At 38.3% G+C, this 12,202-nt stretch overlaps 1 protein-coding gene across 17 annotated transcripts in view; it reads left to right on the plus strand.

The window, feature by feature from the left end:
- The window catches only part of LOC129765174 (poly(rC)-binding protein 3), a 675,323-nt gene that overhangs the window by 258,014 nt on the left and 405,107 nt on the right, over positions 1–12,202 (plus strand). For 8 of the 17 annotated variants that reach the window (XM_055765119.1, XM_055765121.1, XM_055765120.1 and 5 more), the window contains exon 1: positions 10,176–10,313. The exons of 4 other annotated variants lie outside the window; for them this stretch is intronic. The gene's annotated coding sequence lies outside the window, so the exon portion shown is untranslated. Of the gene's footprint in view, positions 1–10,175; positions 10,352–10,397; positions 10,770–12,202 lie in introns of those variants that run through there. 5 more of the 17 variants (XM_055765104.1, XM_055765105.1, XM_055765107.1 and 2 more) reach the window with 5 other exon arrangements.

Below are 12,202 nucleotides of genomic sequence, written 5' to 3' on the forward strand. Positions count from 1 at the left end.
TCCAATCAACCTGATTAATTCGTTTCCATTTGATTTATATGAATTTCGACTACGATCTGTTTTACAGAGATATTCTCGATCGAATGAAAAATTATCCTTTCATTTTGGATTATGATTATTGGGATTATTGGATTATGATTATGATGACATAACGATTGCACAGCAAGTTGTGAAAACTTTGAAATGTTCTATACAAAACCCATTTATTGTTTTGACAAATGCATTGTTTTATGACAGAGTTACAGCGTTCCCAAAACCATTCAATTTTTTCGATGTCGTATTCTGGTCCTTTATTCTTCTGTTTCTTCTGTTCTGTTTTTTCTGTTTAGTGCAGTTCTCCCCACTACGGAATATGATCGATCACATCAAATGCTGATTCATCTTCACTCTGGATTTCCGATTCACCTTTTGTCGGTAGCACAATACGAAACCTTGTCCACCATAGTTCGGAGAATTTTCTGAAGGTATTAAGAGCGTATTTTTTTTCAAATCCTTATCGATTATTCTGCATTGAGTGTCTAGATGACTTTCAAAGAGCTAACGGGGGAAAATTACATCAGGCAACTCACTTTTAATTGATTCCTAACTAAGAAATCAAGCTCAAATCTCAACTATGATAGTATGATTCAATTGCATTCATTTGAAAGATGAGAAAATTTAGCATAACATTCTGTTGTGAAACATTTTAAATAGTGGAAGATAAGAATACAAATAACAATATAAATACATTGTGGTTTCAAGGAAAGGAATTGTAGAATGGTTGAAGAGCTTCAATTTTGTTGATCGAAACAATCAAGTTTATAATGCATTTTTGGGAGAAAAATAATAAAACCCTTAAAAACAAGGAAAAATAAGTTTTTCCCGCTTCTAGAAGGTATTCCAATTCATCAATTCAATTTTTTTTACAACTGCACTCTAGGCGAAGTTTTCAGAAAAAAAACATTAGAATACTGGGTCAATTGACTAAAGTTTGACGACTGGTGTTGCATGGATCATCCTACGCAAATGTTAATATTAATTCATATGAATTGACGAAATTCCAATACTTTGAATACAGTAAGTAATACAGAGAGAAAAGTAATACAGAAAAATTGATTTTACACGTAATTCTGCATGATAAATTATATACATTTTTATCGTATCACTAACTGTTCTCGAGATAGAACAAAATGTATAGAAAATTATATTTGACGATAAAATCATATGCGTAATATCATGAAAACTCAACCATTATAATTTTTCCCTTTAAACCGAATCGCTGAATTTTTATAGTTTTTGGCTATGAACGTCTATGCATTGCCCGTAACTATAAAAGTCATAGGATCATAGGAATAGCTCGGTCATCCACAGTTTACGTGAATTATTTTCAGAGTATGGATTTCAGTGAAAAAGTTCAATAATTTAGTAAAAATATATGAAACACTCTCAGACAGCTTAATCCTTTTAATGATAAATACGATAAACTCAGGTTGGGCGAAGTTTTAGAATTCTTGAATATAGAATAGCTTTTATTTAATTTAAAATGTATCGGTGATATTTGAAAAAATATTTATTCTTCGTGTCCACGTGGACACATTCTATACCCCCTCCCCCCTCTCCGTGGACAAGCGTGGACATTTTCATAGCCCCTACCCCCCCCCCTAAAGTTGTCCACGTGGTATGTGGACAGCCCCTAAAGAAGAATTTTAAAATGTAGTGTCTTTTATGGGTTTTTATTAATTTTCCAAAAATGCATGATGGGGGTCTTCGTAGCCACTTGGTTACGCGTTCGCTTACCAAGCGATCGATCGTGAGTTCAAACTCAGGGCCCTCAATTGACCATCTTTGTGTTGTTATAGAATAACTACGTCCACGCAACCATCATCAGCGATGGAAATCGATCCACGGTGGAACAAAGATCGATTCATCCATACAACTGCTCTGCTCTGCAAGAAATATCGGGCTGCTGTTCTATAAATAACTCAACAATGATCAATATCAACTGTCTCCGCTGTCCGGTCTGCTGAACAATGGAAGAACAGAAAGAATACCCTTACGCCTAAATGGCTACTACTGTGTAATTTACCATAATGTAATGGAACAGAAAACTTAACGCCTAAATGGCTACTACTAACTACTGTGTAATTCACAATTTATAGAAACTTAAACATATGTACATGTACACGATTAAACCCGGCTCTGTTACAGCTAAATGTTAATGAGCCTAATAAATAAATGGGATAAAAAAAAATGCATGATAAACTGGATTGTTTTTATCAACCAAATTGAAGCTCTCCAACCACTCTACAATTCTTTCCTTGATGCCACACTGTTTTCCTTCTTGTTATCTTCCCTAATTTAAATGTTTCGCAACAGAATTTTATGCAAAATTTCCTTGAATGGAAGCAATTGAATCGTGCTAAGCAGCGTACTTTTTGAATCAAAATCAGTTTAAGGCAAAAAAAGAAATGTTCAATAATTCTTCCGTAGTTGAGATTTGACCATAAGTGTAGTGTTGTGACTAAACGAAGGCAATAGCAACTCAATTATAGTTTAATTGTACATTTATTGTATAACGGTAATACATGGATGTTTCCTCGTTGCGATCTTATACTTGAATGGCTGAAAGCCTTTTTTCACCTTTATTCTGTGCTTAGAGGTTGGTAGGTTGTCGGTAACAGTGTTGCTAAGCTGTTGGTCATACATATCTTACAATAAGTGTGGAAGATTTTTATCATCAAACATGATTCTCTATCACATGAAATATTCCGGCTCGACTACCTAACAACCTGTATAAGAATTTTTTTTTGAATTTTAATAGAAAGTTAATTGATCTCTCAAAAACTTATTGACGTAGGACTACGTCTAACCGGAAGATATAGGGAGTGAAATGAAAATCTAGGCACTGAACAAGTAGGAAAAAATGCAAGATTTGGAACGCTTATTACTCGAGCATTTCTCAATAGATCGCAAAGGTGTTTGCATCAATTGATAGGAAATATATCTACGCATCTATCATAACGAATAACATTTAATTTTTCTTGAGATAAACAATTGAATAATTGTGAAATATCAAGCATTGTCAAAATGCACTATGTGCCCATTTTTGATTGGTCCATTTTGTGCTCCTCAAATCGTACCGACCAAAACGGGCAATCAGAGCAGCAGCGAAATACAACGAAGCACGATTGGAAAGGAAGAAGAAAAAAATATGAACGAAACATTGGTCGCAGTCTCACACATGCGTAATTCTCGAGCCAGCCATTCAGCTTAAAAATCCCCGCTCCGCTGCCGTAACGATCATTCTCATCCAAACCGTACACCACATCGTTTCGCATCACAACACATCAACAAACCAACACAAGCAGCCATGTTTGGACATGACAAAGGAGGAAAAGTGAAGGGAAAGGCAAAATCCCGCTCGAACAGTGTTGGTCTCCAGTTCCCCGTAGGTGTATCCGCCAATTGCTCCGCAAGGGCAGCTAGGCCGAGCGCGTTAGTACCAGTGCACCAGTCCACCTAGCCGCCGTTATACAGTTTCGGCCTCCGAAGTGATCGAGTTGGCTGGCAAAGCTGCTCGCGACGATAAGAAAACCCGCATTCAGAACAGACCACATTCGGTTCGGTGGACATCAAGACAACAACGGGCAGTTGCAGCGAGTGGCGAGTGGCAAACGCAATCACAAAACAGCAGCAGGTAGCAGAAGAAAAAAGTTTGTTCTTTATACAAACTGCTCTGGTGGCAAATCCAGAACAAGGCGGCATCGAGGGCGAGGGCTAATTGGACAGACCTGTAATGTGACATATTTAGTTGGACATTTTTGTAAACATAAAGTTGGGGGCCTAATTATGACCCAACATGTCCCAAGCTGGATGGGAAGAAATTTTGCAACTGTGGAAGCTGTACCACTGTCATCGCAAATGTTCAATTACAGGTTAAAATCGCCTCCAATGCGACACTGAGTGGTGCTTCGGCATATCGCATTAAATGTAATTTACAGTACAACATGTCCCAAGCTGGATGGGAAGAAATTTTCCAACTGTGAATCCTGTGGCGGGGGCAAACGAAATCGCTAAACACGTTTAGCCGAACAAGATGAGGATATCGAGTGATAACAAAACAATAAACTCTTTAGATTAAAGATGATTTTGTGGTCCTGAAAAGGGCCCTTTTTTGGGTTTGCTCCGAATCTTGATTTGGTGCTAGTATACTTTTTCACCGCTTTGGTACCTTCGGAAACGGCATGCAAGTTCACCGGGCAGCAACAGACTGATTGCGATCTGAATTTCCCACGCCGTAATGGTTAACCGCTTATTGTAGTGGGTCAGACGTGAGGCTTCCGCTACGATACGCTCAAGGATGCATTGACGAAGCTCATGACGCTCATCGCCTTCGATGAGAAACCGATGTCGGAATGATCCTAATTCAGCACCTTATGATGTAGATAGCATATGATCCCTTCTCCTTCTTCTTGTCGGTTTCCGAGATATTCTTCTGCGCCGTACCGAACTTTTTGGCGGCTTCTCCACGATTCCACTAGTCTTCGGTGCCTTTGTGTTTGAACAACTGCATGTGCATCCAACGAGCGAACAAATCGTAATGAATATATTTTTTTGCCATCGCTGCCTTTTAACGCTCATTCGTTCGTCTCGTTGGACTCGCCCCTTTGGCTGAGTCTGCTGATTTGTCTCTATCCTGTGAGCGTGTACCGCTAAAGTACAAAACGCGCGGACCCGGATCGCATAACATCAACAAAGCAACACAAGCAGCAACGTGGACGTGACAAAGGAGGACAAGTTAAGGGAAAGGCAAAGTCCCACTTGAATCGTGCAGGTTTGCAATTCCCTGTTGGTCGCATTCACTGACTGCTCCGCAAGGGTAACAAGGCCGAACGGATTGGTGCCGGGGCACCAGTATACCTAACAGCGATTATAGAGTTTCGGCCGCCGGAGTGCTTGAGTTGGCTTGCAAAGCTGCTCACGACAATAAGAAAACCATCCTACAGAACATACCACATTCGGTTCGGTGGCAACAACTAGTTCCAGCGAGTGACAAACGTAATCGCAAAACGGCAGCAGGTAGAAGAAGGAAAAAGTTTGTTTATACAGACTGCTTTGGTGGCAAAACCAGCCACCGTAAAACACGGCGCTTTTCAGGGCCATTGACCTTTTCAAAGAAGAGTTATTAAAAGTTATTCACAATACCAATGCATTCTAAAGGGACATAATATGACATGTAATTTTTTTTTTTTCCACAATATATATTTTTATAAAGGCTCATATGGCGTTAGCCTCACGGGGCCGGGAGTTCAATACAATTTTTCTTATTATCTATGTTAGTACTTAATATGTAACCGATTACTCGCGGTTGGCTCGAGGTTAGTATTACAAGTGTTTTCGTAATTGGGATGCTGTTGTCTCCAATGCTCTGTATGTGTGCCCGACACGGGATACTTCCTATTGGGATGCAGCTGACCATTAATCAGCAACGCCCCCCTAGTCTGTACCTCATATCTAGCGTGGTGCGTCTTTCTCGACTCGAGGAATCCAGGATAGAATGGTCACTAGCCGGCGCAATCATCAGTTCGTGTAGAGTTGTCATGAGCGGTACAACCTTTGGCTCTTGTTGAATGATCAGTGGACTGCACAACCTTTGGCCCGTGTATCTGTAAAGAGTGTGTGTATGTATTGCCGCGACTAAGTAAAAGTTTATCGATCGGGTAGGAGGGATATGAAACGGGGACACAACGAAGGAAACATCATTAAACGTTGACATCGGCGTTTCTGAGGAACAGGTATAGATGAAGCAGAAGATCAGGATCACGGCTACCTAAGATATCCCGGACGGGGATATCCGATTGTCTGCCTTGTGCTCTTAGTGCTCTAGAGAGCTGAGAGCTGAATTATTTTGTTTATGCTTGTTTTTGAGCTTATCGGTGGTTAGTGTTTTTTAAATTGATCATTCAGCTTTCACAAACCCATATATGGTTTCCGGATGAAAAATGGGTTCAAATTACAACACATTGTATGCAGGATGGCATTAACGAATTTTCTCAATAGCAAGGACTGCTTTCTTTGGTTGATAACTGATGTTGAAAATTGCCTGACGTTACATCTGCAGTGTATAGAAAAATAACTAAGGAGCAACATGATGAGCTATGTATTTCCTGCTGCTCTGTTCTTATTTTAAAGGACTTTAATCCGAAGGTCATCCGTCCCTGTATTTACTGTTGGTTTTTCAGAACGCTTATAGCTCGTTTATTTCTCGACAGATCGTAGAGTTCGCCTCCAAAACCTCAGTTCTTTTTCATTTTTATTTACTTTGTTTGCGGAGACTACAAATCTTACAATTCATTCGTCTCCGAAACCACAGTTAAGGTACGGTAATGTGCTCAATAGTGAAATATATGATAGTGAATGAGCTGATGACTACCTATGCATTCCCTATCACAGCCATCGTTTTGATTGTACGATATGTGTATACGCCAAAAGATGCCCGGCGTTGAACATTGAATAAGGACAAAGCCTTCAGAAAAAACAATGTATTTAAAATATATATTTAGAAAAAGCTGTCCCCTTTGTATAGTCCTACGTCACTCCGGTTATGTCCCTGACATTACCCACCCGTCTTTTTCAATCGGGAAGAGTTATTTTTTTTTAAATGAAGAAATTTAAAATAATGGGTGAGGAGGGGCAGTGGCTGATTTATTTGGCGTCTAATTACTCTCCAGTGAACTGTTGGAATTTCATAAGTGATTTTTGATAAGGATTCAAGTGGAGGAAAATCAAAACAACATAAATGGGAAAAACTAAAGAGCAATACAAATAACTTTTGGGGCAAGGTTAGTAAAAAATCAATGAGTCGTGAGTTTTTTTATGTAAGTTTTCCCCACGAGCTCTTTGGAGACACTTAATGAAGAATGGTCAATAAGCAGATGAAAAATAAGAAAATATAAATTGAAAATATTTTTAATTCGCTATTAGTGCCCTCTGAAAATACCCCGAACTATTGCGGTAAAGGTTTCGTATTGTGTTGACGACTAAAAGTGAATCGAGTGTGTAAATGAACCGACATTTCCTGTGACCAATCGTATTCCGGAGGGGGCAAAGAACTACACTCAACAAAAAAAGAGGAGCAAAATGCCACATCGAAAATTTTGAGTGATTTTTGAATCGCTTTAACTCTGTTATAAAATAATGCATTCGTCAAAGTAACAACTGGATCTTGTATAGAATATTGTCAAGTTTGCAGTGGGCAGTTTTGACCATCGATTTGCTGTGCGTTCATTATTTCATGAAATATTCTTAATTCAAAATTAAACCATAATTTTTCATAGAGAATGTCTTTGTAGTAAATAGTCTTACTGAAACTTTCTATGGATCAATTGGAAGCGAAATAATCAGGTTGATTAGATTGTTATTGGGAACATATTTTAGAAATCAATAGAAACTTCAAAAGCAAACCAAAAACACTTTATTTTTGTTGCAATGTCTTGTCTACAACGCATATACATATCAAACTAAAAATATATACGTACGATATCCCTAAACTAGAAATTTGTAGCTAGAAAATGCTGTATTTTTTTATTTTCATATAATCAATTATATCGAAGCTTCAGGCGTTCCGAAATAGCTTTAAAGTTTCGACCCGTTACTCCTCAATCCTTTGTCAAGTGAAGATCCTGAAATATCAGTACATGCTTCCTACTTCATCTTTTCTTTTCCTGAAATTCTTTTTAATTGATAAAAAAAATCTATGCATATAAAATGTTCGTTTGGTGCGCTTCAAAAACTCGAAAAATTCGGCACTGATGAGGCTCACATACAATATACAATCCACTTCAAGGATTGTTGTTGCTACTGCCAATACCTCAGGAAGCTTTAAGATTTCCAGATAGAAGAAACACACTTCTGAGATAAAGCTGTGAACGTAAATTAACTTTCTAATATTGAATATGTATCTTTGGAATTATGTGTTTTATATTCGGATGCGGATTGTTCAACTATATATTACGCGTTTCCGTGTTGCTTTTTTTTTCTTCTCTATTATCTCTATTGCAATAACACATGCCAAAGTCATATTCTAGGGGTCTTGCAAAAAACTGCAGTACAAACCATCCGTACTATAAATTAATAAAAAGTATAGTATAAACAGTATAATATTAAGGTTATGATTTTATTATTTTACATTCAACACATTTCGGCTGGTTCATTTAGTTCCATTGGTGGTTTTGGCTGGTGGTTCTAGTTCCATTTTTGGAAGAATGTCGGGAGTGAGAATTGAACTCGTGATCTCTGCGTGAGAGATATGGATGTTACCACTACGCCAGATCGCCTTCCGCTTCCGTGTTGGGAAACCAGATAGTCGCAGATAATAGAAAAACAAAGTATTACAAGTATTTCAAAATTAAACTCATATGAAACATATGTTTTGTTTTGCAATAAAGCCAATGTGTCACAGCAAAGTGTGGCATGGTTCAGCTAGTGAAATTTGAAACATCATAAACTCAAATGGACTTAAAATTTAACTTTTGCGCAATTCAGCTATTTCCTCAAATAAAAAAGGAAAAATGTCCACGTGGAAAACTGGGGGAGGGGTATGAAAATGTCCACGCTTGTCCACGGAGGGGAAGGGGGGAGTCCAAAATCGTGCTTTTCTGTCCACGTGGTATGTGGACCGCCCCTTACTTGTTCAGGTTTCTTAATTACATTAAATTGAATGTTTTCTAAATTAGAGTTAGTTCAAGACATGAAATTAGGCTCAAGAAAAGTTCTACAACGGTGTCCTACTTGAGAATTGACCATATGCGTAGAAGAATCTTTTTCATCAAATATGATCCTCTATCACCTCCTGAAATATTCTGAATCAGCTACCTAATTCCATGTATATTCTTATCAGAATACTGGCTCAATTGTTTTAAGTTTGACGACTAGTGGTGCATGGACAATCTTACGCGAATGTAAATATTGTTTCCTAGAAATTGACGAAATTAAAACACTTTGGAAGAATGATTTTACGCGCTATTCTGTATGAAAAACTATACAGACATTAGTATCCTATGACTAACTGTTCTTGAAATATAATAAAATGTATAGGAAATTATATTAGATAAAAAAACCATTTACGCATTTCATAAAACATCAACAATTATGAAATCCTTTATTTTTGTAGCATACTCCGTTACTATAAAAAAGTTCGATCATAGGAAATAGCTTGGTCAGTCACAGTTTACGTGAGATAAAATACATGAACTTTTGACTGGGCAGCTCAATTCATTTACTGATAAATATGGCGAGTTTTGAAATTCTTGAACATGTATTATTTAATTTAATTTTGAATGTATAGATGATTGTGTTTAAACAAAATAATCTTTCTGTCCACGTGGACTCAGTGTATACCTCCTCCCCCCTCTCCGTGGACAAGCGTGGACATTTTATCACCCCCTACCCCCCTAAAGTTGTCCACGTGGTATGTGGACAGCCCCTTATCGGTTTAGTATGAAATTGATGTATATTTACTCAACATTGAAAACAGTACAACCATTCAATAATTCTCATTGTTTTAATTTGCGGTAAATTTTTCAACAAATCCATGCCGTGAACACTTTGAATCAGCGGAGAAGGATTGAAGGATTCTATTTTAACAAATCAGCGCATAAGAGAAAATATTTTGTTAATGCTTCATTCTAAACGTGATTCCACTACACTGTTGTCTTGATTCCGATGTTTTCGAGGGAATTTTCCTGCCTGTGCTACAAGCGAATACGGCAAACAACAAAAAACTCGTCTAACTTTCACGTTTCATTCATGCGCGTTTTAGACGAGCAGCGGCTCGTGCTACCTCTCTCTTTCACCCGCACGTGTTGTATGCTGCAGCACAGGCTAACTGTCAAACTTGTTTTCAGTGCGACTCTTTCTTCGGCTCCCTCTGTGTATAGGTGTACACTAACTGCATGTGTTGTAGATCTGCAAATATATGTATATATATATATATAATATTTGCGTTATATAGCGTGCGTGCTGTTCGGAGCCGCTTTTCGCAATACAACGGTGCTCTGTCAGGTTGGGTCGAGTACGCAACCCTTCTCCCCCGTTAGTGGTGTTGGTTTCATTCAATGAAAACGCTCATCACGCACCCGTCAGTGTGTGAGTGTCGGACGGTGTTGGGAAGAGTTTCATCGTCTTTTTCGCCATCGCCATCGCGTTCGCTGCTGCTGCTGTCTTTCCTGGCTGGCTAGTTTTGTATTATCTTTGTTTTGAGCTACACGCTTTCCCACAAATTTCCTCATTCTCAGTCAGCCCCATAAAAAAAACCGGAACACAGGATAGTTAGTGTAAGGAAAAAGTGTGTGCTGCTGCCAAGTCGCAATCCGTAATTCATGGTTCTAGTGATTGGAGTACAATTCTGAGCGGTGTTGTGTTTGATATCGAATGATTTATCCGCGTTTCGAGAGACGAATCACTCTTCCCGGCGAGGATTTTTGATTTGTGTGTGATGCAAGATTTTTTTTGACGTGTTTGGATTTACGGGACGGCGATTTGTTTAACAAGTCTTCGATGTGAAGTGTGCTTCTTGGGAAACGAAACTCAATTGTAGTGAACAAAAAACTACACTGTGAATAATACGCTTTGCTGCAAATACTTTGATGTTTGAAGAAAATCCTCACCGGATGATTTGATTAAATCTCATCTGCGGATTGGAGAGATAAAATCGCAGCATCCACTTCAGAAGGATAGCGCACTATTGCTGTGTGAAGCGTTCGCCTCTACCGGATCCCTTCCCTTCGGAGGTAAGTTTGTGACAGTTCCCGTGAAAATTGGTTCTCGCTGTGAACAAAAATCAATCGGAAGAAGCCGGTTTCTCTCGTCTTCCAATGGGAGACAGTTAAAAACTCCCCCCGAGTTCGCGTTATGCTAGCTTTTGCCCGTAATGGCCGTCGCATTTTTACGTGCAACTTCTCCCAACCTTCCACGGCCACTCCATTCTCCGTCGTCATCCGTCCGTTCTATCGGACTCGATATTTTACATACATATTAAATACATCGTTCGTTTGACGGATGACGTCGGAAAAGAAGATCCAATAAAGTAAAAGCAAACCGAATGGAGAACAAAAAATCGTTCCGCGAAAACCGGGAAGAAGAAATGTCGCAGAATTTTATTGATTTTCGAAGCCGCCAAAAGGCCACGGTTTGTACACGACGGTGTCGCTACCCGGTTATGACATGAATTGATTTTACCGTTCTCAGCTATTGTTGTTTCCCAATTCCGAGGCGCTTAGGGGGCTCGTGTGTGTGTTCTTATCTATGGCTTCCAAAGAAGCTTAAAATCTTCTTTCGGTTTTGTTGTGTCGTCGTTGGTGCATTGAAAACAAAAGATTGCGTGTGCATGCGACGATAAGTTGCCGGATAAGGTTCAGTGCTGCCAGTTGAATGTTTATCTTTATTCCTAACAAAAAGTTGGTTTCGCATATGTGAATGTTAATACAGGGCGGACTCGATTATATACAGTCTCGGATTTATTTTCACTCTACATAATCGAATCCTGTAAATAATCGAGTCGAAAAAAAATCTTTCAATCGTTTTTTATACACATATTTTTCGTTTTTCTGAAAATAAAAGAATAATTTGATTTTTTAATCATCCCCTTAAAGTCATAACATACCTTTCTTATAGAAATAAACCGAATTCATTTGGGAGGTGATAGAGGATCATGTTTTTTTGGAAAAAATCGAGGGTTGTATCCGAGACACGACCGCTCAGGACGTATGACTACGCAATATTTTTTTAAAAGGGCCTGGCCGGGTAAGGGAGTAAAAAGTGCCCCCAAACCAAATCACTAGCTGTATGGCAAATAGTGTAAAGGATATTAAATAATAAATTTTGGTGGTTTATTTGAACCCCTATGTGGTTTGACGTAGGATCTATAGTGAAAAACATACTTTTGCGATTATTTCACGCCATCCTCAAAAGATCCGAGATAAAAATTTGAAAAAAATACTGAATGTGCATCTTACTACGGTGTATTAAAAAAATTATCAACAAAAAATTTCATCAAAAATTTTAGTACTAAAAAAAATATTGAAATTTTGAAAAAAAAATTGGAATTGGAATTTTTTATATTTCCAAAGAGTGGTTAGGTAAGGGAGTAAAAAGTGCCCCCAAAACCAAATCACTAGCTGTATGGCAAATATTGTAAAGGATGTTAAATAAGAAATTTTGGCGG

Source organism: Toxorhynchites rutilus, chromosome 2 (genome assembly GCF_029784135.1).
Source record: "Toxorhynchites rutilus septentrionalis strain SRP chromosome 2, ASM2978413v1, whole genome shotgun sequence".
In the NCBI taxonomy this organism is placed as follows: Eukaryota; Metazoa; Arthropoda; class Insecta; order Diptera; family Culicidae; genus Toxorhynchites; species Toxorhynchites rutilus.